The following is a 25,855-nucleotide window of genomic DNA, read 5'->3' as shown; positions in this document are numbered from 1 at the left end:
TTATATTTGATTTACAAGTCCTATAAGATAAAAGTGCGTAAATTTTAAGGCACAAGTCTTGTGCCTGATGTATGGACCACACAAAAAGTTCACCAAACTGTCCAGTGCCAAACCAGAGACATTCGAATGACAAATCAGGGTGAGAAGATGATATTTCCACACTGTAGACAGCTTTTCCAAAGACATCAGAATAAGTCTTCATATCATAATGAGACTCTTACCCCCGAATGTCTGTATTTTTCACTTGACAGAACCCGACCCCCAAATCCTTTACTTCAGCTAGTGGTCCTTTTTACAGAGTTGGCACTCTACTTTAATTCAACTGAGTCCTAAAATGCTACTCAAAGACTACAAGAGGTCTCATTCACTTCCCCCACAGTCTTTTGATTTGTTTAGCTGGTGGCCCCTAGGCTTGGGATCTTGGTTCAAAACCATTGTACAAACTAAATTTGTTATACTATTGCTAATTATAGCTGGGTGTGGTGGCTCACGCCTGTAATCCCAGCACTTTGGGATGCCAAGGAGGGCGGATCACTTGAGGTCAGGAGTGGGAGACCAGCCTGGCCAACATGGTGAAACCTCATCTCTACTGAAAATACAAAAATTAGCCAGGCATGGTGGTGAGCAACTGTAATCCCAGATACACGGGAGGCTGAGGCAGGAGAATCACTTTAACCTGGGAGATGGAGGTTGCTTTGAGCCAGGATCACGCCACCGCACTTCAGCCTGGGAGACAGAGCAAGAATCCATTGAAATAAAATAAAATTAAAATAAAATAAAACAATTGCTGCTTATGTTGGTATTATGATCTTTGAGCTCCGTTCTTGTTGTCTGTCTACTATTTGTTAAGCCAGTTCTCCTAACAGGATAATGTTAGCCCAGTGCGTCAAGATGATTGCTAATACAGATGGGACTAATAACATGGAACTTGATGCTGAACTCCAGACAAACCTGGCATGGAGTGACAATGAAGCCTCACTTTAAGATGGTTGATCAGTGAGGTTTTGAAGGAAAGATGTTGATCAGAAAAGGGAATATGAAAGCTGACTGTAGGAATGAATCAGCTTCTCCAGTGCCAATGCGACTCATTTCAAAACAATATGTAACATTTTTCTTTCTAATAAAACTTCCAACTTCTCTTTGTTCATTGCACATACTGAAGACCACCCCAATCTGTGTGTATGCCCTAAATTGCAATTTCGTGATTCCCAAATAGAGCATTTGATTTAGGCATTTGTCTCTATAATTTATTTTGATTTTGACACAATTAACCAGTATGTCTTTAAAGGTCACCTCGCACCCTGACAAGGTGAGTATTATACTGAATTTAAAAAGTCATTCTAGACTGAGCATGGTGGCTCATGTCTGTAATCCTAACACTCTGGGAGGCCTAGGTAGGTGGATCACCTGGGGTGAGGAGTTCAAGACCAGCCTGGCTAAAATGGTGAAACCCCATCTCTACAAAAAATACAAAATTAGCTGGGCCTGGTGGTGCATGCCTGTAATCCCAGCTACTTGGGAGGCTGAGGCAGGAGAATTGCTTGAACTCAGGAGACAGAAGTTGCAGTGAGCCAAGGTTGCGCCATTGCACTCCAGCCTGGGCAACGGGAGCAAAACTCTGTCCCGAAAAAAAAAAAAAAAAAAAATCATTCTTTTATAATCTTGATAATTGCTTTGTTGTGCATTTTACTATGGACTTGTTGGATATCTAGGTGGCTGTAAACTACACAGAGAAAGATAGAAACAGCAGTGAAGATCATTAGAAAATTGTAGTGTTACTATAAAACAATAACGAAAGGGGGAAATTGTAAGAGTAATGAAACATAAAATTGAATTTTTCCTGTTGCCAAAACCGCAAGAGGAAACCTTTCCCCATTTCACTTTCCTTACAGCATTTCCTTGAGAAAATTTGTATTTGTAAATTCTTTCATTGATATGTAAGCTTCTGGTCGCCCTATAACCCAGGAATGTCTTGAACTGGAACTCCAGGCCTCAAGTGATCCTGCAGCCTCAGCCTCCCAAAGTGTTGGGATTACAGGCGTGAACCACTACAGCCATCCCCTAGGAATGTCTTTCTTCAGGGCATTGGAGCCATCCCTTTGAAATGTGAACGCTGAGGAAGATGATGTCCCTGTCTCCCTGTCACCAGGGGAGTTTAGCCTAGGTGCCTTGCTCCAACCTGTAAGCACCCGCTTGTCATAGAGATATGAGTTTTATTTTTCCTTCAGATAAAGGCAATTAACTAACACAGATGGGTACTCCAGTTACTCGGTGAACTTAGGACTTGCCTGGGGGCATTTAGTTTTCACCCTTGGCTGCTGCTGTACAAGCAGGCCAATTAGCTACATATCTGGACTTTCTGGTTTCTGCTACCACTTTTTATTGTTTGTTTTGCTTTTTTGTTTGTTTGTTTTTGAGGTGGAATCACCCTCTGTTGCCCAGGCTGGAGTGCAGTGGTGCGATCTCTGTTCATTGCAACCTCTGCCACCCAGGATCCAGTGATTCTCCTTCCACAGCCTTCCAAGTAGCTGGGATTACAGGCGTGCACCACCATGCCCAACTACTTTCTGTATTTTTAGTAGAGACAGGGTTTCACCATGCTGGCCAGGATGGTCTTGAACTCTTAACCTCATGATCCGCCTGCCTTGGCCTCCCAAAGTGCTGGGATTACAGGCATGAGCCATCATGCCTGGCCTCTGCTACCACTTTTGGATTGTATGAAACACTACACTTCAAAGTGTGGGATCTGGCTGCCCAGACAGCTGTCAGAGGGGTAGCTGATGCAGTCTAGAAGTGTGGGGGCGGTCATGCCTGTGGGGTAAATTTTGACCAGTAAGAAAAGGAACCAAGAGTGAGAGCCAGATACGTAAATTGCCTCTCCTCTCCTCTCCCCACTGCACCATTCCAGGCATTGTTTCTCAGTATAGTTTGTCTAGAGGTGTCCTGTGTGGCCCAAATTCTGTTGCCTTGGGAACCTGAGCTAAAACAATGGACATTCAAACACCTGAAGACAGTGTTACGTGTTGTTGAGGACCCAGATCTGGGCAGAGGAAAATTATCCCAATAAGAAAATGGACAATCTGAGGATGCGGAATAGAGGGAAGGATTAGAAGAACCAGTAGTAGTATAGTATACGGGTAATATTTTTGGAGAAAAAGGCAGTTCTGGTGATTTTTGCAGTGAACTGCTCAGCTCTGTGTATATATATATATATAATATATATATCCTTTCTTTCCATCACTCTCCCCTATGAAATCGTCCATAGAGTATCCTTTTATAACTATCTATTGCCTGTGAAGTGAGTTTTCTTTTTATCTTTTTCTTTTTTATGTAGAGATAGAGTCTCTGTCGCCTCGGCTAGAGTTCAGTGGCGCAATCTCAGCTCACTGCAATCTCTGCCTCGTGAGTTCAAGTGATCCTCCTACCTCAGCTGCCCTAGTAGCTGGCACTACAGGTGCACACCACAAATGCTTGGCTAATTTTTTTATTTTATTGTATTTTTAGTGGAGAAGGGAGTTCACGATCTTGGCCAGGCTGGTCTCCAACTCCTGACCTCAGGTGATCCACCTACCTCAGTCTCCCAAAGTGCTGGGATTACAGGTGTGAGCCACTGCACCCAGCCTGTCACTTCTTTTTGGAGAATAAAACAGATTGAGTCTTGTGCCAAAATGCAGGGGATAAAACAAAATATTATACACAATAATAGATTGGTTTTCTACATACCAATATTAACCATTTAGAAAACCAAATTGAGAAAAATTACACTTACCTAGTGACAAATATACATAAAATATCTAAACCTAAATGATTGGAGCAAGATGGTGGATAGATCCCGTGCCCCACTCAACATTCCATTGAACTGGTAAGAAAATGTTATCAACGGTCAATTTTTAACAGTAGAGGAAAATAGGAAAACAGGTCAGTGGTCCACCAGAAATATTGAAGCATTCCTGGGAGACAGAGTAGATGGGATCAGACTGATAGAGAAACCCAAGAAGACAAGACCACAGCTCAAATCACCGTAGGAAAGAGATGCTGTTTGTTTTCTGAGACAGAGACTTACTCTGTCGCCCAGGCTGGAGTTCAGTGGCCTGATCTCGGCTGACTGCACCCTCTGTCTCCCAGGTTCAAGTGATTTTCCTGCTTCACTCCCCATTGTAACTGGAATTCACAGAGGCCTACCACCACGGCAAGCTAATTTTTGTATTTTTAGTAGAGACAGGGGTTTCACCCAATTGGCCAGGCTAGTCTCCAACTCCTGACCTCAAGTGATCTGCCTGCCTCGGCCTCCCAAAGAGCTGACATTACATCATGGGACACCGCGCCAGCCCAGGAGATGCTCCTTGTAACAAACCCTCTGAAAAACTCCAAACCCTGAAACAAAAAAACACGGAGCTGGAAAGGGCCTTAGGATAATCATCAGGTAGGTTAATTTAAAAGTTCATTTGAAACATCTGAATCAGCCAGATTCCCCTCCAACACCACAGACAGATTGACTGGCAGTGGCCATTTTTGCCTCTAAGATGAAACTCTGATAATTGTTCATTAAAGAAACTGAAGGCCGGGCGAGGTGGCTCACACTTGTCATCCCAGCACTTTGGGATGCTGAGGCAGGAGGATTGATCCAGATTAGCCTGGGCAAAATAGGGGATGTCATCTCTACAAAAAAATACAAAAACTAGCTGGGAGTGGTGGCATGTGCCTGTAGTCCCAGCTAGATTGGAAGCTGAAATGAGAGAATCCCTTGAGCCTGGGAGATCGAGGCTGCAGTGAGCTGGACTTGCATCACTGCACTCCAGCCTGGGAGACAGAGTGAGATCCCGTCTCAAAAAAAAAAAAAAAAAAAGTAACGTATCAGAACTTGGTGTAACTTCAGCCCTTTACAGTAACAAGGACAGAACCACATTTGTGGAGAGGAGACCATGTTCACTCTTTATCCACGACAGACAGATAGTCGGGAGCTTTATATACCCAAAGAACCTAAGGAAAAATGTTCCCTGTCATAACTCATAATCTTCCAGCCACGCTTCCTTGCACCTGCCTTGTGGGCTGGGGGACCCAACTTATGGATCCCATCATCCCAGGGGGAAAGAAAAATCAAATCCTTCAGTATCTCTTTTGGGGTACCCTCTCCTCTATTTGCATGGAGGTTAAGATACTCAATATGTAGTAGCCGAATGTCACATTTGTGTAATACAGAACTATGTTGGGATAAAATATAATTTGTTTCCTCTGAGACACAGGTAGAGGTACGTCCACACTGACCTAGGTGGCAGCCACGTCTTCCTGCAGTGCCAGGCAGGGCATGCTCACAGATCTGGGGAACTTCTGCTGCTCCTGGAGTCCCACAACCTCCTTCCTGGCACCCTGTCCCTCTGGTGGCTCTGACAGCCCACAGTTGGCCTTGGGTCTCCCCTGCTTCTTTGCCTGCCCCTCTTCTGCCCACCCTGCATATCTGTCTCCCACTGTCCCCACTATGACCATGACTGCCTCTCCCTCCCTGCACTCTCTCTCTCCTACGGCTCCTTGTCTTCGGTAAATGAACCCACAGCCTCTACATTGTGACTGGGGGCAGAACCCGGGACTTGTTCAATTCTCCCTCCCTCCATCACACACACCTGTCCTCCTTAATGTTTCTAGAGTCAGTGAGCTCCAAACTCAGCTCCTCCTGCCCCTGCCAGCTGTGGGACCTGTGACAAGACACCTACCATCTGTCTGGGACTCCGTCTCTCATCTATCATAGAGGCATAATGACGATAGTGTCCTCCTTCCAAGGCTGGGGAGAACCAGGAGGCCAAGGTGATGGGCTATGGACTGCCAAAACAGCTCCAATCCTGCCTCCACCTGGAGCTGGTGTTTCAAGTCCAACAATGATGTGTTCTAAAATAGACTCCACTCTGCCCTTCCCTTCCCCACAACTGTTTCCCCTCTGCACTGTGCCATGGTACCTGTGAGAAAGAACTGTCCCATTCCCAAATCATCGTCCCCACCCCAGCCCCCAGACCCTTGGTTGGTGAGACCCTTGATGGGCAGTCTCATGCTTCTGTCCAGGGGACTTTCCCACCGTTGCTCCCCTGCATGGAGACTAGGTGGACTCTTCTATTCCCTTCCATCACAGGGTCTACCGTGCACACATCTTCCTCATTCCTCCACGTTCCCCAGATGACGATTTCATCTGTGTCTCCTCCCACATACTCCCCAGTGGACCATCCCGGACCTTGAACCCGAAAATCATTCAGAGAGCAAAGGCCAAGATGCCCAACCACCTGCTGCAGAATCCTGCTACAGGACTGAAGTGTATGGTCTCTATCAAAATAAAAACTGGAGGCCAGGCCCGGTGGCACATGCCGATAATCCCAACACTTTAGGAGACCAAGGTGGGAGGATCGCTTTGGCCCAGGAGTTCAAGACCAGCCTGAGTAACATAGAGAGATTTTCTTGACAAAACCTTAAAAAAAATCAGTGGGTCATGATGTTGCATGCCTGTAGTCACAGCTTCTCTGGAGGCTGAGGTGGGAGGATCGCTTGAGCCCACGAGTTTAAGGCTGCATTGAGCTATGATCATGCTACTGCACTCTAGCCTGGACAGAGCAAGACTCTTTCTCTAGAAAAAACAATCAATCAAACAAACAAACCCAACAACTGGAAACATCCTCCTCTAGAATGGTGGTCAGGAACATCTGTCTGCCTTGTTCCCTGATGTCTCTCCAGCACCTAGAACAGCGCTCAGCACGAGGATGCACTCATTAGGTTTCTGTTGAATAAATGACTCCTTTGACGCAGCAATTCCACTTCTAAGAATCTTTTCTAAAGAAATACACATTGTGCACAGCTCTGTATGCACAATAATGAGAGGAGCAAACAACTGGGGAATTTTGCAAAGTTTTATTAACTGTTAGTGACTGATACAGGGAATCAGATGAGGGGAGTGCATGCTAAACAGGAAACAGAGTGAGGGGGGCTTGACCAGGACGCATGACAATGGGGAAAAGCAGATGGGAGATGCTTATAGTGGTACTTAGTGTCTGTGTGTGTGTGTGGTTTGTAAATGCAGAGGAGAAAATCTGACATTAAACACTCAGACTTGTCCTCAGTAGTCACATCTCGGGGGAGAGGAGAGCAGTGTTGTTCTATGCGGAGATTACCTGACTATACTTGTTTTCTAAGGTATGTGCGTGGATACACAAACCGAAATATGCGTTAAGTATATCTTGCTTATCAATGGAAACGCTAATATCTAACAGAATGGCACACTGTAAGAATATACAACGGAAATGCTAACATCGAAGTCTTGGCACACTAAGGAAAATAACACTCAACTTTTCACTGTTGTGAACACTTGTTTTCACTTCCTATACACCTGATGATGAGGGGTCCGCAGCCATGCCCATGTTCGTGAAAGGTCACCAAGTTCTGCTTCTCATCATCGGCATGTGTCATTTCTCCGAGGCTGAGGCGAGAACAGAGAAGGAAAGTAAGTGGCAGTGAGTTCCCTCCGCGTCACAACTTAATCTCATCTCCTCCTGACCTGCAGATCCTGCACGCTCCGATTCTGCCCTACCTCAGGACCTGTACAGGCGTTCCACTGTTCCGCGAAGTGAACCATCTGCACATGCCACAGTGACTTCCTCGCCTGGTTTATCCATTCCTAGGCTAGAGGAAGGTGTGGCCCACATCTCAGGGCTGACGTGGGGTTTGGGATCCCACAGCTTCCTGGGTAGGGAGGATCCCTGGATATACAGGGCAGGAAGTAGAAAGAGCTTGCAAAGGCCGGGCATGGTGGCTCACGCCTGTAATCCCAGCACTTTGGGAGGCCGAGGCAGGCAGATCACAAGATCAGGAGACCGAGACCATCCTGGCTAACACGGTGAAACCCCTTCTCTACTAAAAATACAAAAAAAATTACCCAGGCATAGTGGCGGGTGCTTGTAGTCCCAGAGCCGAGATCGTGCCACTGCACTGTAGCCTGGGCCACAAAGGGATACTCCGAGAAAAACACAAAACAAAACAAAACAAAACAAAAACATGGGAAATCTCATCATTCAGCCTCAATGCTGTACCCTAGAAAATTATGAGAAGGGAATGATTTGGGAAACAAGTGGTAAGATGGGATACCAGTACCACAACAGAATAGCACATCTGCAGGGATGTGGGGGATGAGCCGAAGGTTCACTTACAGAGTTACTCGTCATCTTCCTCAGGGTCGCTGATCTCTTCATAAATCACCAGCTGCTTTCTCTCACGCAGTCTGTGGGTCCAGGCATGTTTCCCTCTTTTGGGTCCTATGATGGGGAAGAGTTGGAAGATGAGGGTTGGGTAGGGTGGAGAGTGTTAGTCTCTGTTTTCTCCAAAAAAGTAGATGCCTCCGCCCTCCCAAGTGCCATGGGCCTTCTTTATCCAGTTTTTCATTCTGTGGCTTAGAGTCTGAGACCTTAGACCCACAACAACACACGCCAAATGCCAGTTAAAGTTTTAGCTTCTGGCTCCTTCCGTTGTCAAGCTTAGAGTCTCAACTTCTTCACTTATGGGGACATCCACCCATACCTCCTTTCATTCAGCATGTGTTTATTAAGGGCACACAGGCATACATTTTTTAATTGCACCACATTTTCATAGTGTTTCACAGATGCTGCAATTTTTTTTTTTTTTTGGAAACTCTCATCAATTTTACACTTTTCCATTATTATTATATCTGTTATAGTGATCTGTCATCAGTGAGTTTTGATATTATTACTGCCATTGTTTTTGTTGTTTTTTAATCTTTTAAAATAATTTTACTTTTTACTTTTTTTTTTTTTTTTTTTTTTTAGACAAAGTCTGGCTCTGTCACCCAGACTGGAGTGCAATGGAGCAATCTCGGCTCACTGCAACCTCTGCCTACTGGGTTCAAGCGATTCTGCAGCCTCAGACTCCCAAGTAGTTGGGACTACAGGCGCCCATCACCACACTCAGCTAACTTTTTGTATTTTTAGTAGAGACAGGGTTTCACTGTATTAGCCAGGATGGTCTCAATCTCCTGACCTCATGATTGGCCTGCCTCAGCCTCCCAAAGTGCTGGGATTACAGGCGTAAGCCACAGAGCCTGTCCGTATTTTTTATTTTTGGGGTCCACAGTAGGTGTATATTCTTAAGGGGTACGTGAGATGCTTTGATACCGGCATGCCATGCATAATAATCACATCATGGAAAATAGGGTCTCCATCCCCTCAACCATTTATCCTTGTGTTACAAACAATCCAATTACTCTTATAGTTTTTATAAAATGTACAATTAAGTTCTTATTGACTATAATCACCCTGTTCTGTGTAATTGTTTCGGGGGTACCAGGAACTGCACCCATAGAAGATGACAAACTTAATCGACCAATGTTGTGTGGTTTGACTGCTCCACCGATGAGCTGTTCCCCATCTCTCCTCCTTCTCTTGGGCCTCCCTATTTCCTGAGACACAGCAACACTGAAATTAGGACAATTAACAACCCTACAGTGGCTGCTCAGTGTTCAAATGAAAGGAAGAGTCGCATGTCTCTCACTTTAAATCAGAAGCTAGAAATGGCTAAGCTGAGTGAGGAAGGCATGTGGAAAGCCAAGACAGGCTGAAAGCTCTGCCTCTTGCATCAAACAGGCAAGCTGTGAATGCAAAGGAAAAGTTCTTGAAGGAAATAATAATACTAATACTCCAGTGAGCACAGGAATAAGAAAGCAAAACAGAGTTACTGCTGAAATAGGGAAAGTTTGAGGGGTCAGGATATTTGACGAAACCAGCCACAACATTCCCTTATGCCAAAGTCTAATTCAGAGCAACACCCGAACTCTCTTCTAGTCCATGAAAGCTGAGAGAGGTGAAGAAGCTGCAGGAGAAATGTGTGAAGCTAGCAGAGGGTGGTTCATGAGGTTTAAGGAAAGAAGCCGTCTCCATAACATAAAAGTGCAAGGTGAAGCAGCAAACCCTGACGGAGAAGCTGCAGCAACTTATCCAGAAGATCAAGCTGAGATCACTGTTGAAGTTGGCTACACTAAACAACAGATTTTCATTGTAGATAAAATAGCCTTCTATTGGATGAGATGCCTTCTAGGACTTTCATAGCTAGAGAGAATTGACTCCAACTTTAAAGAAGTTCCACTGTGGGTAAAATGCTATCCAATAGCACCACATACTACAGAGAAATCCTTCATGAAAGAGAGAGCTAATCGATGTGGCAAATTTCTTTGTTGTCTTCTTTTAAGAAACTGCCACAGCCACTCCACCCTTCAGCAACCACCACCTTGATCAGCCAGCAGCCATCAACACCGAGGCAAGACCCTCCACCAGAAAAAAGAGGTAGTCACTGAAGACTCAGAAGATTGTTAGCGTTTTAAACAATTATTTTAAAATTAAGGTATGTACATTTTTAGACATAATGTTATTACACACTTAGTAGACTACAGTATAGTGAAAACATAATGTTTTTATGCACTGCCAAACAAAAAAAAAGTGTGTGACTCACTTGATTGCAGTGGTCTGGAACCGGATCTACAATATCTCTGAAGTACACCTGTATTGGGTATCAGGCATTGAGCTGAGTAAGATATGATCCCGGGTTATCACAGATAGAATTGCTTGAGCACCTTTCATGTCATCTGGCCTTCTAGATTAAATTTAATGCCTCCAAACAATTTATGAACTATGATTCTTTATTTCCATCTTATGGACTAGGAATCTGGAGCTGAGAAAATTTGGAAGACTTGCCCCAAGTCACGTGGCTTTTTATATGGATGACAACTCCAGTCTGTGTCTCTGGAAGTCATGTTTATCATCTCATCTGGAGTTGGGCGAGCTCCTCAGCCCAGCCTGGACCCAGGCTTGTCTGGGATCCACGCCACACACCCAGTCCCCACACCTGAACATAGCCAGGGAAGCCAGAGGGGTCGTTCCCAAATTATTTCCTCTTACCAGATCTCTTGTTAATCTTCTTAGAGGTACTTGGTTTTCCCGGTGGGCACGGCTGTTTCCCATCGTTCTGTGGGCCAGATGCTCCTGGCACTTCCTTCGAATCATTTCCTTCCTCTGCTGGCTTCTCGGGCATGATCTTTATAATGTGGAGGTCACAGATAAATAGTATCAGTCACATTTCTATAGTGCTTTAGAACTTACAAAGCATCTTCACATGCATTACCTCAATCAATGTTCTCAACAACACTGGAAGAGTTACACAGGCGTAAATGAGGAGAAACCTGGAAGGTTAGACGGGAAAGGAATGGCCTATGTGAATATGGTTTCCAGAGCTAGAATGCTTATCTTCACACTCTTTTAAGACTGACATTCTTGCAAACAGCAAAAATCTCCATGTAACTGAGAGTGTGGTATACAGAAGATTGGAAGAAGGACAGCATTCTAAGAATTCACAAGGTCTACAAAAGGAAGAGCTTCTATAAAATACAAGGGATCTCATATAAGCTCTTAGACAGCTGCTGGAGAGTAAATGTAAAAACATAGAAGGGAGACAAAACACTGCTGAAAAAGATGGTATTGGGAGATGAATACAGTGAATGGAGAGGTAAAGAAATGGTTTGCTTAAATTAATCTAGGCAGCAAAGAAAGCAGTTATCAGATATGGCATACCACCCTACCAAGGCACCACCACTGAATGTGGAATTAAGTGAGGTGGTGCCCATACCAATTCTGGTTGCATTGGGATATTGGGATGTGTCACTGACCAACAACTTTAAGCTACCTTTTTTTTTTTTTTTTGAAACGGAATCTCGCTCTGTTGCCAGGCTGCAGTGCAGTGGCACAATCTTGGCTCACTGCAACATCCAACTCCCGCGCTAAAGCGATTCTCCCGTGACAGCCTCTGGAGTATCTGGGACTGCAAGCAGGCACTACCACGCCCCACTAAGCTTTGTATTTTAGGTAGAGACAAGGTTTCACCATGTTGGCCAGGATGGTCTTGATCTGTTGACCTCGTGATCCACCCGCCTTGGCCTCCCAAAGTGCTGGGATTGCAGTCGCAAGCCACCGCGCCCCGCTCTTAATCTACTTTTTATTCAGCTTCCTCGCTTATGAAATAGTGAACAATACATATACGATAGGCTAAGGGAAAGTCATCTCTGAGCTTGTAAACACTGTTTAAATATAGTAATAATAACAATCAATACCTTTCTGGATCCTTCTTTGAATTCGGTCTCCACACTGGCAACCCAACTCCCAGATCCCTTTACCCTCTGAACCAGAGTTGAATCTGCACTTGTGGGATCACTCACTCAGGGGCCTCCGAGGGATCCCCTGGACTGGGACTGGGGTTTCCCAGATGCCCCAGGTGCAGACAAGGCCCTCAAGGAGCTCACAGTAGGGAGGGGTCAACTGTCAAAGGGACACTTAGGCCATGTGAGTGGCCCCAGTTACAGAGCAAAGGTCAGCTGGTCCTTCCTGTTGCGAGAGTGGGTGTCTCAACAGAAGCACCAGCAGGCCCTATGGGGTAAAGCCCTAGTGAGCAACATCTGAACTTCATAAACAAATGCAAACGTGAATGAGCTTTAAATGGCTTGGAGCTCTGGATTAGACTACCACTGCCACTGTGCCCCAGGAACATTCTTTAACATCTCTGTACCCCGATAGCCTCATTTTATTATGTTTCTGATAACTATGATCTATAACATGAACTACAATTCTTTACTTCCATTGCATGGACCAGGAATCTGGAGCTCAGAGAACTTAGAAGATTTGCACCAAGTCACATGGCTTTTGTATGGATGACAACCGAAGTGTGTGACTCTTTATTATTTGGAGATAACAACAGAAACAACGTCATAGAGGTCTTCTTAAGGATTAAATAAATGAATCCATGTGAACTGCTTAAAATAGTATCTGGCATCACTATGAAAACAAAAGAAGTATTAAGGATCACAACTCTTAGTATTATCAAGCTGTTGATGCTACATCAGTTGCTGTGATAGACATGGGGGGAAGGAGGCAGTGAGGGCATTTTTTATATTCTCCCGCTCTTACCAGTGTTCACATCCTTGAAGAGACAAAGGTTCTCTGGTCCTTTAGATTTGAGAGATACTCACCTTCGGGAAGATTCCCTGGAGCCTGCCGGAAGTCATCTGAGGACGTTCAACTGAAAGAGAATACATCAGCATTTTTCTTTGTTGGTAAAGATTTCCAAACTCTAGAGAGACTTCTGTCACATGAGGGCATTCTGCAGCAGAGGGTTATGAGTTCACTCATTGTTGAGGAATTATTTGAGATTTGCTTCTGAATTATGTTTAGTCATGGTTGGTGCATTTATCTGTGGCATCAATTCAGAATTTTCCATCTCATGGTTTATCAAATGGGGGTTAAACCCCATCACAGACTCATCTTCTTCCATTACATATCTTTCACATTTTCCCAAATAACTAAATTGATTGTTTGGGGATCTGAACTGTATTCTCTCAAGATGTAAAACAACTGAAAATCACTGTACACTTCAAATGGGTGAATCTTATGGTATGTCAATTAAGCTGTTAAATGTGTGATGAACCATGGATGATTTAGTCCAGTGGCTCTGAAATATTTTCAGTATAAAGACACTCCTTTAATGTCAAAAACTTGGCAGATACACAAGCACTGGATTTTCAGACCTCTTATAGTGATTGTGCGAGATGGTGGAATCTGGCCTGTTTAGTTGGGGAGTAATAGGTCTATTGGAGACAGTTTGGACATTCTGATCTTGTCTTATAATTGTGTGGTTAGAGCAGAAGAGCAAGCAAATACATATGTCCCCTTTATATTCCCGAAATATACAAAGATTTCTACCCAGTAACCTGTCGCTTTTTCACCCTATATTATCTCTCCTCACTGACAAGTGGGAAAACTCTCTGTGTGTTGGATGAGGGATCACTCTTTCAAACTCACCTCCCAGCTCACCGCAGAGAATCAGTTCTTTGGGAATGAGAAGGCTATTTGGTTTTGATAAAATACAGAATAACAGCGATCTTTATTACATAATGTGTTCATCACCCTCACTCCTAAGATACCTATCCAATACCTACATGCTGTTAATGAAACAAACTCTGGAAGTTTTTGGCGGATCTACAGTTGTAACATTTTCTTTCTTTCTTTCTTTTTTCTTGTAACATTTTCTTAACTGTCCTTTGATTCATTAACAGTGCTTAGGAAGAACAACATGTCCTTTAAAAAAGAAATATTTCAAACACAAAGAAAAGCATAGGGAATAATACTGAGTCCAGTCAGATCTCAACATCACCCCACAGTTATGTTAGGTCTGATTTATTTATTCAGAATATTAGAAAAACTACAAACAGGCCAGGTGTGGTAGTTCACATTTGTAATCCCAGCACTTTGGGAGGCTGAGGCGGGTGGATCACCGGAGGTCAGGAAGTTTGAGACCAGCCTGGCCAACATGGTGAAACCCCTTCTTTACCAAAAATAAAAAAATTAGCTGGGTGTGGGGGTGGGCACCTGTAACCCCAGCTACTCGGGAGGCTGAGGCAAGAGAATCACTTGAACCCAGGAGGTGAAAGTTGGAGTGAGCTGAGATTGCCTTATTGCACTCCAGCCTGGGCGACAAGAGTGAACCTCCACCTCAAAAACAAAGAAAACACACTATCAACAAGTCACGGCTGAAGCTGTCTGTGCAGCACTCACCAATCCCTGCCTTCCCTCCTCCACTTACAGTCAGTCACCTTAATTTGATGGCTTTTTATTCACATTCATGTTTGTATACATTTACCATTTACTTATTATCTATAAAAATATATTCTTGTTTTGCATGTTTTAAAATTTTATATGAATGGCCTCTGTAGTTAAGTTTCTGCACGCAATTTTTTTTTCACTCAGCCCTGATGTGTGTGAGGGAACAAATGCCTGAGGATCTTTCCCAGGTAGCTGAGCTGAAAAGCAGTTGGGTTTGAGGAGACTCTTTCCGGCCCCTTCCCATCTACTCACCTTGATCCCCGCGGTTACAGTCATTATCAGAATCATTCCCCTGGAAGTCTTCGGCCACTGTATTACGCATGAAAGGTGGGAGGGTGGCCTTGAAACCTAGAAAGAAGCAAAATGTTTATTCCTTAAGAGGCAAGCTTAGGCCTGCCACGGTGGCTTATGTCTGTAGTACCAGTACTTTGGGAGGCTAAGGTTGGAGTATTGCTTGAGGCCAGGAGTTCAAGGCTGCAGTGAGCTATGATTGCACTATGGCACTCTAACCTAGGTGACAGAGTGAGACTCAAAGAAGGAAAGAAAGAAAGAAAGAAAGAAAGAAAGAAAGAAAGAAAGAGAAAGAAAGAAAAAGAAAGAAAGAAAGAAAGAAAGAAAGAAAGAAAGAAAGAAAGAAAGAAAGAAAGAAAGAAAGAAAGAAAGAAAGAAAGAAAGAAAGAAAGAAAGATGCAAGCCGAGAGAAGGAAGGTAGGGACAGTGTGGGGGTGCCGGGATGCCACAGAGACACTTGGACTCATCCGAACAGACGCCTAAGGGAGAGAAACATGCAGGATCCTGGTCTGAGCTCCACTGTTGCCAGCCCTTGCCCTCAGCCCTGACGGGATACAAAAGAGCAAAACACCCAAAAGCTGCCTTGCGATTTTTCCCTGCACAAAAGGAAAACGTGGGGTACCTTCTGCAGTCTAAGAAGTAGCCAAAGCAGGAAAAGGGATGCTCATGTGTCCCCAGACTTGTCTCTACCTAGAACTTTCTGTTACCTAGTTTATTCATGGCCTCATACTTTCTCTTCTTATACACATAGATGATTTTCTCTGAGGTTTTCATCTTTTCCCACTCTTTCTTAGGGAAGTATTTGGCAATATCATCGAAGGCCTACAGAAGAAAAGAAAAGGAATTCTGGCAGTGACTCAGCTAGGCATGTCTGCCATTCAGCTGGAGCCACTTCCTGTGTGCTGGATCTGGGAAGTGGAGATGATAATTCGTCCTGGTTGATGTCATGGCTAACTGAGACAACATCAGGGACCTACCCTAGCTTCTCCCCTGCCACACAGTAGGGCTTTAATGCTGCTGGCTGGCTCTCGTCCCACCTTCCTGAATGGAATAAGAGTCACTAAATATAGTGCACTGTCACAGACTTGTCTCCAGGGATGCTAGGTGATGACAGAGCAAGGGTGGGAGGCTCCCAAGGGTCCAGATCTCCCCCAAGACCCTGCTCCTTGTCCCCAGTATCTCTATCCTCCTCTCCTCAGAAACCTGCTCACCCCACACTGTCTCCTGGGTCACTATTATACCCTCTCCAGGTCACCTCACCTTTTGTATCTTCTCTGGTATTTGAGCACCAACCCTAGGTGTCCTTGCAAAGGCGTCGTCTCCATTCATGGCACCAGGAGCAGTCTGACCTGCAAGAGAAACAGCCTGAGACTTTCCAGCCACAGGACCTTTGGTCCTGTGGAGGGAGAAATCAGTGAAGGCCGGCCACACTCAGTCACCTGGAATCAGGTGCTGCATTTCTCCATCTGGGGCTCATCTCTCCCTAAGTAAGGACATGGGGAGAAGTCAGATGGAAACAGGGAGCCAGGGGGTCTCTGGAAGAAGTAGTGATTGGGGATGACAGGTTTCCTATGGGCAAAGCCGCCTTGAGTCTTTGGGAGGGGGTTGGCTACTGTTGTTAGTAGTTTCCCTGTGGCTAGGCTTACCCTGAAAGATGTACAGACCCTTGTTGTGGAGGCAGGGATGTGACTGTGTAATTGTATTCAGTGGGAGCATTCAAACACCCCCACTCAATAAATAAAGGAAGAGAAGTGAGTCCCAGAGATAACATGGTCTCTCTGGTGATGGATCTGATCAGGCAGAGGGATGGGGGGTTCTGTTCTGTTGAAGAGAAATGAGCATGGCTAATATGAACGGATTTAGAGGGTATTACTGGGTGATCTGTACATTATTAGAAGAAGAGAGGTAGAATATCTCAGACTACAAGAGCCCACCAACACTAAGAGAGAATGTGGGGAGTTTTAAGATGCAGCAATCAGCCAGACGCCATGGCACACACCTGTAATCCCAGCACTTTGGCAGGCTGAGACACGCAGATGGCTTGAGCCCAGGTGGTCGAGACCAGGCTGGGAAAGAAGTAAAACCCTCGTGGTTTACAAATAAACAATGGGAAAAATTAGCTGGGGTGGTGAGCAGGCCCAGCACCACCCCAGCACTTTGGGAGGCCAAGGCATGGATCGCTGAGCTCAGGAGTCAGAGATTCAGCCTCCAAGCTTGGAATACCTAAAACTTATCTTTATTAACAATTTCTCAAAAAAAAACTTAGCAGAAGCAGAGTGGTGTGTGCCTGTAGTCCCAAGGCCTAAGCGAGAGGATCACTTGATCCCAGGAGGAAAGATTTTAGTAAGCTTTTTTTTTTTTTTTTTTTTTTTTGAGACACAGTCTCTCTGTTGCCCAGGCTGGGATGCAGTGGTGTGATCATGGCTCACTGCAACCTCCGCCTCATGGGTTCAAGTGATCCACCAGCACCAGCTGTGGCCTCCAAAACTGCTGGGATTACAAGCGTGAGCCACCATGCCTTGCCCAAATTTCTTAAGTTACTGTGGAGTTCTTAGGAAAAATCCTGTACCTGAAAAACTTAGAAACTGACAGGAAGGATTTGAGATGGCGACCTGCCTCATATACACTCCTTATTAAAACTAGGTAACAAATGCACCGCGGAGGAGGGGAGGGGTAGGAAGAATGGAAAAAGAAAATCAACGCATACTTACTCTGATTTTGGAAGAATCGAAAGAGAAAATCAGAGGGTGCGTACTTCGTGGAAGCATCGAGAGAGAAAGTCAGAGCATGCGTACTCTGAACTTAAAGTAGCCAATCCCTGGGGATGCTTTAGGCGGGAAAATCAGAGTCTCCGCCCCCACTTTGAGAAGGTTCTGTCCCTGGAGGCTGGACTGATAGTTGCCACATTCGCTTCACTTATCCCGCCTACTGTTCTGACTTCTGATTGGCCAGATGGAGTTCACTAACTGCCCTGATTGGTCCATCATTCTTGGGCAGTGACATTGCAGAATATTGTCTCCTCTTCCAGCCGCATTTTGTTGCCACTGCGACAAAGTGGGTGGTCCTCAGGCACCATCAGGGGAAATTGATCTCTCTGAAGACTGTCCCTGGATCTTGGGTTAAAAATCTGTATTCTAGTCTGAACTGTGGGAAGAAAAAAATAGTCAGATCTGTGATTTTTCTACTTGAAAGACACAATGTTTACCAAACTAGCACATTTGCAGAACTTTGCTGTACTTAGTCGTGGCGTTCATTCTTCAGTGGCTTCTACGTCTGTTGCAACTGAAAAAAACAGTCCGAGGCCCTCCAACCTCTGATTACATTTTTGAAAGGGAATCTAAGTGTGGTGTGCAAAATTACCATCCTTTACCTGTAGCCCTGGAGAGAGGAAAATGTACTTACTTATGTGATGTGATTGTGGTATTGGTTACATCCGCCTTGGCCAATCCTCCTTCTTCGTTCTCAGGACTACAGGCGTGAACCACCCCACCCCCACTAATATTTTTTGGTTTTTTATTTTTTAATAGAGACCGTTTCCCTATGTTGGCCAGGCTGGCCTCAACGTCCTGGGCTCAAGGGATCCTCCCACCGCAGCCTTGAGACTACAGGCATGCACCACCCTGCCCATGCTTTTTTTTTTTTTTTTTTTTTTTTGGTAGAAGCCAGGTTTCACTATGTTGACCAGGCTGGCCTCAATCTCCTGGGCTCAAGGGATCCTTCCACCACAGCCTCGGGACTATAGGCATGCACCACCCTGCCTACACTATTTTTTTTGTTGTTTCTTTGTTTGTTTGTTTCTTTAGTGGAAACTGGTTTTGCTATGTTGCCCAGGCTGGCCTCAATCTCCTGGGCTCAAGTAATGCTTTCCCCTCAGCCTCAGGACTACAGGCATGTGCCATTCTGCTCTGCTCTTTTTTATTTTATTTATTTGTTTGTTTATTTATTTATTTATTTATTTATTTAGGAGAGACAGGCTTTTGCTATGTTGGCCAGGGTGGTATTGACCTCCTGGGCTCAAGCCATCCTCCCACCTTGGCCTCCCAACGACAGGGGTGAGCCATCCCACCCACGCAATTTTTTTGTTGTTCTTGTTGTTAGTAGAAATGGGGTTTCGCTATGTTGACCAGGCTGGCTTCAACCTCCCAGGCTCAAGCAATCCTCCCACCTCAGCCTCCTGACTACAGGCTCACACCATTCTGCCCCCACTAATATTTTTAATTTTTCTAGTAGAGACAGTTTTGCTATGTTGTCCAGGCTTGTCTCTACCTCCTGGGCTCAAGAGATCCTCCTGCCTCGGCCTTGGGACTACAGGCATGCACCACCCTGCCTTTTACTATGTTTCCCAGGCTGGTCTTGACCTCCTAGGCTCACTTAATGATTTGAACCAGGGATGCAGAGGTTGCATTGTGCTGAGATCACACCACTGCACTCCAGCTTGGGCGACAGAGCAAGACTGTCAAATAAATAAATACATACATACATGAAAGGAAAAGAAAGAGAAAAAGAAAGAGAGAGGGAGGGAGGGAGGGAGGGAGGGAGGAAGGAAGGAAGGAAGGAAGGAAGGAAGGAAGGAAGGAAGGAAGGACAGACCAGCTGAATCTCCATAAAAACAGTAAACTTTGTAGTATATTAACTTACCCTCATCCCATCTCGTGCTCCCAGCTTGGTTCTGTTCATTGCTGATGAAATACAGATAGGATTGGCCAGAACTGGTAGATGACTAGCTGTTGATCATGAAAATGTCAGACCTGATATAGCCTCCTTGGAAAGGCCCTTTCTGGAGGCTGATATTCCGTGCCTGTAGTACTGTGGGACAATGGCATAATGCTGACCATTAAGCCAGGCGAACATGGGCCTACATACAGTGGCAATCCACTAGGCTGCTGAGTGGGCATCACAGCCCTTGAGGTTTTAGAAGAAGAAAATCTTGCTGAAAATGCAGGAAAAAAATGGGTATTCTCTTGAGAAATTAACCCATGAAGCTACCTTCTGATGCTGTAACTGCTGTAAGAGGAGAAGAATTATTGTATGTATGTGTGTATGTATGTATGCATATATGTATGTATTTAGTCAGAGGTTCACTCTGGTTGCCCTGGATGCAATGGTGTGATCTTGGCTCACTGCAACCTCTGCCTCCTGGGTTGTAGCAATTCTCCTGCCTCAGCCTCCTGAGTAGCTGGGATTACAGGTGCACAACACTATGCCTGGCTAATTTTTGTATTTTTAGTAGAGACAGGGTTTCACCATGTTGGCCAGGCTGGTCTCAAACTCCTGACCTCAGGTGATGCACCCACCTCGGCCTCCCAAAATGTTGGGATTACAGGCGTGAGCCACTGTGCCTGGGAGGAAAAGAATTATTAATTGCTATTGTTATTAAAGAAACCAAAGATTGCTATGCTTCGAAGGTGTGTCTACGACTTCAAGATTATCCACTTCTGGTCAAGCCAACCCATGGTGACATCATCAGGTTTCGCCTCTGCTGGTGGTCAAAGAGAATGAGATTCGAGAGTCCAGTGAAATCATTAACAAGACCATCTTGTCGTTCTGAGGGTAGCAGCTGTTTTCAGTGGTCGCTGGGAGCCGGCTGGATCAGGCGGTCCTGTAAAAGCTCTGCTCTTAATGCGGGCACACTCCACTCCATGTGTCTTCAAAATCTTTTTGTGGAGTATCTATTTTTTTCAGTTAACACATAATAGAACAACGTTTATGCAGCTGCTGTTTGCTTTGTAATGTAAGAGAATGTAATGACATCTGAATGGTGAAAGTGTTTTGATGTGTATATGTGCTTTCTAAGGTTAAACGCATCTACATATACAGATAGCCTTTAAATCACATCCTTCAGTATACTTTATATATGTTTTTATAATTTCCTTGGTGGTATAAATGTTTTGTATTTGAAAAGGTTATCTCTAGGGAATTACATAAAAGACTTCACCTTATAAAGTCAAATCATTGTTGTCATTGAATTTTAGGAAGGATGAATGGTTAAGCAGATAAGAAATACTAATATTAAGTAAACTTCATGTTGGCCAACACCAGGATGTATTCTATGGATGTCATTATTTTCAATTAAGAATTAGTGTTTAACATTCCTAAATTGTTTTGAGTGCTTGATTATAATTTGTAAAAAAAAAAAAAAAAAAAGTTTTTTTTAAATATTTCTTTAAATTTAAAATAAAGCTTATATTTCAGGGAAAAAAAAGATACAGAACATGGCCAGGCGCAGTGGTTCACGCTTGTAATCCTAGCACTTTGGGAGGGCGAGGTTGGCAAATTGCTTGAGGTCAGGAGTTCGAGATCAGCTTGGCCAACATGGAGAAACCCCGTATCTACTAAAAATACAAAAATTAGCTGGGCATGGTGGTATGCACCTGTATTCCCAGCTACATGGGAGGCTGAGACAGGAGAATCGCTTGAACCCGGGAGGCAGAGGTTGCACTGAGCCGAGATCATGTCACTGCACTACAGCCTAGGTGACAGAGTGAGAATCCCTCTCAGAAAAAAAAAAAAGGTAAAGAACATTTTCATCACCACCACCACAATGCTATCCCTTGTGCTACTCATTTTTAGTAATAGTCACTCTCCTCCCATCCACCATTCCTAACCTCTGGCAACCACTAATCTCTTTTTCATTTCTACAATTTTGTCTTTTCTACAATGCCATACAAATGAAATCTTACAGTATATAATGTTTTAGGGGCTTATTTCACTCAGCATAATTCCATGGAGATTCCTCCAAAATATTGATATTTGTGTATCAATAGTTCATTGTTGTTGTTGTTGTTGTTGTTGTTGTTGTTGTTGAGATGGAGTCTCACTCTGTCGCCCAGGCTGGAGTGCAGTGTCTCGGCTCACTGCATCTTCTGCCTCCCAGGTTCAAACGATTTTCCAGCTTCAGCCTCCCGAGTAGCTGTGACTACAGGCGCATGCCACCATGCCCGGGTAATGTTTGTATTAGTAGTAGAGATGGGATTTCAACATATTGGCAATGCTGGTCTTGAACTCCTGACGTCATGATCCGCCCGCCTCGGCCTCCCAAAATGCTGGGATAACATGGTGAGCCACTGTGCCCAGCCAACAGTTCATTTTTACTACTGAGTAGTATTCCATAGGATGGATGTACCAGAGTTTGACCATTCACTTATTGTAGGACATATTGATTATTTCCAGCTACCGACTATTACAAGTAAAACTGCTATGAACAATTACGTACAAGTTTCTGAATGGGCATACATTTTAATTTATCTGAAATGTAATTGTTGAATTGTATGGTCATTGCATGTTTAGTTTTATCAGAAACTACCAAACTGCTTTCCAGAGTGGCTGTAAGATTTTACCTTCCCAGCAGCGCTTAATCAGACGTCCAGTTTCTCTGCATCCTTGTCACCATTTGGTGTTGTCACTATGTCTTTTATTTTAGCTATGGTAATAAGTGTGTAGTGATACCACATCGTGGTCTTAATTTGCATCTAGTGAAGCAAATTAGTGTTGAACATCTTTTCATGTGCTTATTTGCTTATTTCCTCTTCAGTGAAATGTATGTTCATATCTTTTCATGATTTTCTAATTGGATTATTTGTTTGTATTTTTTACCATTGAGGTTTTTTTATTATTATTATTTTTCTTGAGACAGAGTCTTGCTGTGTTACCCAGGCTGGAGTGCAATGGCATGATCTTGGCTCACTCCAACCTCTGCCTTCCAAGTTCAAGCGATTCTTGTGCCTCAGCCTCCCGAGTAGCTGGTATTATGGGAAGGCATCATCATGCCTGTCTAATTTTTGTAGTTCAGTAGAGATGGGTTTTTTGCCATGTTGCCCAGGCTGGTCTTGAACTCCTGGCCTCAAGGGATCTGCCCTCCGTCCACCTCGACCTTTCAAAGTGCTGGGATTACAAGTGTGAGCCACCACACTCAGCCTACCATTGAGTTTTGATAGTAGTTTACATATCCATTATATATTCTGGATGTGAGTCCTTTCTTGGATATGTGGTTTGCAAACATTTTCTCCCAGGTCATACCCTATTTTTTCATCCTTTTAACAAGATTTCTTGCAGAGCACAAGTTTTAAACTGGATGAAATCTCATTTATTTTTTTCCTTATGGTTTATGCTTTTTGAACCGTTCACTATGCCCTAGATCTCAGACGTTTCTTCTATATTTTCTTGTAAAAGTTTTCTTTTAGTTTTATATTTTAGATTTAAACCTACGATCCACTTGAGTTACTTTTTTGTATAAAGGTATGAAGATTAGGACTTTTTATTTTTTATTTTTTATTTTTTTGCCTATGGCTCTACAACAGCTCCAGCACCATTTGTTAAGCAGACGATCCTTCCTTCTTTTTGTCTCTTTCTAAAAAATCAGTGTGGGGTTATTTCTAGGTTCTTTGTTTTGTTCCAGTGATCTATGTGCCTATTCTTCTCCCAATACTACACAGTCTTGATTCCTGTAGCTATATAAAAAGTATTGAAATATGATAGAGCCATTCCTCCCACCTTATTCTTCTTTTTCAAAAATTGTCTTAGCTATATAAATATTTTTTGAGATGGAGTCTCACTTGGGTCGCCCAAACTGGAGATCAGTGGGGTGATCCCAGCTCACTGCAACCTCCACTTCCCAGGTTTAAGTGATTCTCCTGCCTCAGCTTCCCGAGTAGCTGGGATTTCAGGCACACGCCACAACACCCAGCTACTTTTTGTATTTTTAGTAGAGATGACGTTTTGTCATGTTGGCCAGGCTGGTCTCGAACTCCTGACCTCAAGCGATCCGCCCATCTTGGCCTTCCAAAGTGCTGGGATTACAGACATGAGCCACCACTCCCAGCATTGTCTTAGCTATTGACAATTTGTTACAACAACAATCAAAAATTAATATACATAGAAACAGATTAGTGAAACAAAATAGAAAGTCAAGAAACAGACTAATTTTTATACCAACTTCAGCATGCATTTCCAAACAGTGGGCAAAAGATGGGTTGTATAATAAAGGATTGTTGACAAGTGTATAACCATTTGAAAACATAAGATAAATCCTTACTCTGAACCACATAAAATAATAAATTCTAAAAATTCAGAGATGTAAATGTGAAAATGTGAAGTCATAAAGAACTAGATGAAAATTTAGGAAAATATTACAGTGTAAGACATCTTGAGTTGGCATAGGCACTTCCTGACATTACAGCAAGGCTATAAACAATGAATCAGACATAGTTAAAGATATAAAAATTAAAGTGTCATCTAAGTCAAAAGACACCATAAACAACCTTTTAAAAAGGCAAATTTTAGGCCAGGCGCAGTGACTCACACCTGTAATCCCAGCACTTTAGGGAGCTGAGGAGGGCGGATCACGAGGTCAGGAGATCAACACCATCCTGGCTACCATGATGAAACCCCATCTCTAATAAAAACACAAACAAGTAGCCAGGCGTGTTAGCACGCACCTGTAGACTCAGCTACTCGGGAACCTGAGGCAGTAGAATCGCTTGAACATGGGAGGCAGAGGTTGTAAATTTAAAAGGAAGGAGGTGATTTCAATAAGCAATGGTGAGGAGAAAAATAGTACAATTACAAACCTGCACGTTATGCACATGTACCCTACAACTTACAGTATAATAATAATAAATAAATTTAAAAAAAAAAAAAAAAATAAATGAAAGGTGTAAAGTTTAGATTGTAAATTTTAAAAGTTATAGCCTTGAACTAAAACTGCAGGTATTATAAACATGGAAGATGGGAGGAGGGACAGGAAAGAAAAGAGAAGTTATTTCTTCCACACTGGAGGCAAGGATACAATGGTGTAATAACTCCAAAGTGTTTAACGAAAGGTTTTTTTTTTGTGTGTGTGTGTGTGTGTGTGTGTGTGTGTGTGTGTGTGTGTGTGTTTGAGACAGAGTCCGCTTTGTCACTCAGGCTGGGGTGCAGTGGCATGATCTGCCTCCCAGTTTCTAGCAATTCTCCTCCTCAGCCTCTTGAGTAACTGGAGCTACAGATGCACACTACCACACTCAGCTAATTTTTGTAGTTTTAGTAGAGATGGGGTTTTTCCATGTTGGCCAGGCTGATCTCGAACTCCTGACCTGAGGTGATCTGCCCGCCTTGGCCTCCCAACGTCCTGGGATTATAGGAGTAAGCCACTGCACCCAGCAAAAGAAAGGAATTTTTATATTTGGTGGAGTAAGGCAATGTCAGGCATATAACACTTCAGGAGATTGAAGACACAGGAAAATGTTTAAGTAAACAACTATTTATTGCACTTATTAAAGACTGTAAGGAAGGGCCAGTCTGCAGTAGCTCATGCCTGTAATCCCAGCACATTGGGAGCCCGAGGCAAGAGGATTTGTTGAGTCCAGGAATTGAAGATCAACCTGGGCAACATGGCGGAACCCCGTCTCTACAAATTATACAAAAATTAGATGGGCATATCAAGTTCCTGAGTCTGTAGAGAACTGAAAATAAAACAAAAACCAAAAAAAAAAAAACCTGGGTGTGGTGGTGCGTACCTGTAGTTCCAGCTAGTCGGGAGGCTGGGGCAGGAAGATTGCTTGGGCTCTGGAGTTTGAGGCTGCAGTGAGCTAGGATTAGGTCACTGCACTCCAGCCTGAGTGACAGAGTGAGACTTTGTCTCTGAAAGCAAAAAAAAAAAGATCGTAAGGACGAATTTACTCAGAGGCGGGACTACTGTGATAGGTACAAGGACCACTGCAATGGGGTCTTGCGGTAGGAGAGTTATATTAGGATCGACTTCGACTCCACCAAAGACAAGTGGGGATTTGCAGTCAAGGAGTAGGAGCAGGGGCGGGGCAGGGGGGGGGGCGGTCAAAAGATGGGAAATTACTTGAAGGAAATCTCAGGTGCAAGGGATTCTGGCTAAACTGACTTGACAGGATTTTTGC

The 25,855-nt window shown here is 43.9% G+C and overlaps 1 pseudogene; it reads right to left on the bottom strand.

Annotated features, from left to right (window-relative positions):
* Positions 1-8,222: 8,222 nt before the first annotated feature.
* LOC101000500 lies at positions 8,223-17,028 on the bottom strand (annotated as a pseudogene).
* Between the last annotated feature and the right edge of the window lie 8,827 nt (positions 17,029-25,855).

This window comes from Papio anubis, chromosome X (genome assembly GCF_008728515.1).
Source record: "Papio anubis isolate 15944 chromosome X, Panubis1.0, whole genome shotgun sequence".
NCBI lineage: Eukaryota > Metazoa > Chordata > Mammalia > Primates > Cercopithecidae > Papio > Papio anubis.
The sequence above is the reverse complement of the archived record's forward strand: the minus strand, read 5'-3'. Positions and strand labels throughout refer to the sequence as shown.